Consider the following 3,805-nt stretch of genomic DNA (forward strand, 5'->3'; position numbering starts at 1 on the left):
AGTTTATCAGAAGCTCTTTAAATATTTGTTTCCACAGCAAATGAGGGTGACACGCATGCATGTAGCACCCTCTGGTGGATAGGTACACATCAAGCGGATGATGCTGAAGACAAAGGGAGATTGGTTGGATTCTTAAGGGGAAGTCTGGCTATTTTCTAACTATGAATAATCACTGAAGACTTTATGCATAACATATAACATTGTTTTCTTTAGATTAATGCAAAAATCATGTTATACAGCTTCTAATCACATTAAATGAGGTGACTTTTTTTAAATCTTGGATTCCTTTTAGAACACTGATCACAAATGCATAACGTTGATTCATTACACTGGTAAATTTTGAATTTCACATCAATAAGGTTCTACCGTTGCTCTCTCGTGTTGAGAAGATCATAAGCAATGTATACTGTATCAGAAGTTGTGATATAAGATAGAGGCTGGGATTTTCCATGCCTGCTGATGTCGGGCGTGTTCAGTGACGTAAGTGGACAATCTGGAGCAATCGGTTTCATAACGGTGTGTAACCAGTTTGCGATCACCCGCTCAGCTCCGCCATCGGACGTCAGGCATCGCATTGTAATAAATCAGCATTTCATTATTAGGCCTGCCCACCAGATTCGTCCCCCCATCCCCACTGGATCATCTACCCACGTCGGCAGGAAAACACGCTGGTGCAGGACACATCTTGACAATTGTGACGTTCAGAAGTCGGGACTTACCTGCCAGGGCCTTGCTCATATCACAGACCTCCAAGGAGCAGAAGATGCTGGAGCCCAACAGGAACGACACACTAGAGAAGTGTCCATGGTATGCTGGATGGATTCACATGGACGTGGCTCTGCTGCAAAGCAGCGCACAGAAGTTGGAAAATCACCGTTGAGGGTCTGCTCACAACTGGTGATGGTCAAAGGAGTGGGAGAGGAAGATCTAAGATTGCTTGGGAGAGGAAGAGGTGGTGAGGGAGTGAGGGGAATGAAGGTGTCGGGTTGTGAGGTTGGGAGGGGGAATGAAGGTGTTGGGGTGCTGAGGTTGGGAGGGGGGAATGAAGGTGTCAGAGGGGAGGTTGGCAGGGAGGGAGAATGGGAGGAGGACAGCGTAATGGGGAGGTAGGTGTAAGGAGGGTGGAAAGTTTTAATGAAGGGGTGTGGAGAGGGGAAGGAGTGTGGAGTAGGGAGGCTGTCCAGGGGAGGAAGGGGTGTGGAGATGGGAGGGAGTATTGGTGGAGGAAGAAGTAAGAATGGAGGAAGGAATCAGGAAGGGGGTAGGAGTAAAACTGGAGGAAGAAGTGAGACTGGAGGAAAAGGTAAGGGGGGAGGAAGGAGTCAGGATGGGGGATGGACATGGGCACATGAGCACACAAGCAGGAGAGAGACCTTGTCCTGAGTGAGACACAGCCAGAGTGAGTGTGGGTATTGGCAATTTGGTGCACAATGGGAATTCGGTGCAGATGAGAAGAAGTGCTATTTGCACTTTTTCTTTTCTATTCAATTTCTTAAATCCTCAGAGAGTGGTCTTGCCCTGCTGCAGCAGTAGAGGCTACAAGGGAGAGGAATGACTGGTAAGTAGTGGGTAAGGTCAGCTAAGTATTTACTACTTTTATCGCTCATAGTTTAAGATCCTTTTGTGGTTTATAGTTTGTATATTCTGGAGAAACAAGGATCAAGAAAGAATGGCCATAGAGTAATTGATCTGAAAGGTTTAATTTAAAGGGATAAGTCATGGCAGGAGAGCTGAAAGCCATGGCATGCTCCTCATACTCCATGTGGGAAGCCGGGAACATTTCCAGTGCTTGGGCCCAGCATGTGTGCAGGAAGTGTGTCCAGCTGCAGCTCCTGGAAGTTCAGGTTTCAGAACTGGAACGGTAGCTGGGGATGCTGTGGAGCATCTGCGAGTCCAAGAGCATCATGGATAGCACATTTAGAGAGGTGGTCACACCGCAGCTGAAGGGACTCGAGGAAGGAAAGGAATGGATGACCACCAGGCAGTCCAAGAGAAACAGGCAGGTAGTTCAGGTGTCCCCTGGGGTCCCGCTGCCAAATCGGAATTCCATTTTGAAGGCTGATGAGGGCGCTGGTTCTTCCAGGGAGTGCAGACAGAGCCAAAAATCTGGTACCACAAGCAGCCTGTCTGTACAGGAGGGGAGGAAGAGAGGAAGGGCAATAGTAATAGGAGATTTTATAGTCAAGGGAACAGATACGTGCTACTGTGGCCATCAACGTGACTCCAGGATGGTATGTTGCCTCCCTGGTGCCAGGGTCCGGGATGTCACTGAGTGGCTGCAGAGCATCCTGGAGGGGGATGGTGATAAGACAGAGGTCATTTTACATGTTGGTACCAATGACATAGGTAGAAAGAGGGATAAGGTCTTGTATCAAGAATTCAGGGAGTTCGGCAATAGACTAAAAAGCAAGACCTCTCGGATTATAACCTCTGGATTACTCCCAGTGCCATGTGCTAGCTAGCACAGAAATAGGAGAATAGTGCAGATGAATATGTGGCTGAAATGTTGGTGCAGGAGGGAGGGTTTTAGATTTCTGGATCACGGGGACCATTTCTGGGGAAGGTGGGGCCTGTACAATCAGGACGGTCTACATCTGAACCAGAGCGGGACTAACATCCTTGCGGGTGGGTTTGCTAGTGCTGTTGGGAGGAGTTTAAACTAATTCGGCAGGTGGGGGGGGGGACAGAATGTTAGCAGAATAGGGACATGTCATAATACAGTAAAACAATCAAGTCAGATGGGGTACAGCTGCATTAAGTTTCAAGGGAGTAAGGCAAGACTGGATGGCCTCTAATGTGAGGAGTATTACAGGTAAAACGGATGAGTTAAGGGTGAGGATTGACACGTGGAATTGTGATACAGTCGCCATCACAGAGACATGGTTGAGATAGGGGCGGGATTGGCAGCTCAACATTCTGGAATATAGAATCTTCAGGTGCCACCAGGGAGGGGGTAAAAGAGGAGGAGGCATTGCATTATTAGTTAAGGAGTCAGTTACTGCAGTGAGGAGAGATGATATCTTGGAGGGGGCATCGAATGAAGCTTTGTGGGTAGAGCTTAGGAATAAAAAAGGGGTAGCTACATTTTAGGTGTTTATTATAGACCCCCAGATAGTCAGTGGGAAATTGAGGAGCAAATATGTGCACAATCCGCAGAGGTGTGTAAAAGCAATATTAATAGGGTAATTATGTTAGGTGATTTCAACTTTCTCAACATTGAGATAGACACAGTGTTAAGGGCTTGGATGGAGTGGATTTCTTGGAATGTGTACAGGAAAACTTTTTAGGTTAATATGTAGAGGGTCCAACAAGGGACGACGCAGTACTGGACCTAATTCTGGGGAATGAAGCCGGATAGGTGGTTGAGGTGGTGGTGGGGGAGCATTTTAGTGATAGCGACCACAACATGGTACAATTTAAGCTTGTTATAGACAAAGAAATAGACAAGTTGCAAAAAATGTTTTGGATTGGGGGAGAGCTGATTTTAGTGAAATAAGGCAGGATCTGGCCAAGGTAGACAGGGAACAGCTACTTGTGGGGAAATCAACAGAAGAGCAGTGGTGGGCATTCAAAAAGGAAATGGGGAGGGTACAGGCTCAACATGTTCCCTCTAGGGTGACAGGAAGGAGTAACAAGACCAGAGAACCATGGATGACCATAAATATTCAGGAGAAGGAAAAGAGAGGCATTTAGCAGGTACATGCAGATCAGCAGAGGCATTAGTGGAGTACAGAAAGTGCAGGGTGGAGCTTAAGAAAGCAATTAAGAGAGCAAAGAGGGGATATGAGAAAGCTCTGGCTGGTAA

This window comes from Carcharodon carcharias, chromosome 3, assembly GCF_017639515.1.
Source record: "Carcharodon carcharias isolate sCarCar2 chromosome 3, sCarCar2.pri, whole genome shotgun sequence".
Taxonomy (NCBI): Eukaryota; Metazoa; Chordata; class Chondrichthyes; order Lamniformes; family Lamnidae; genus Carcharodon; species Carcharodon carcharias.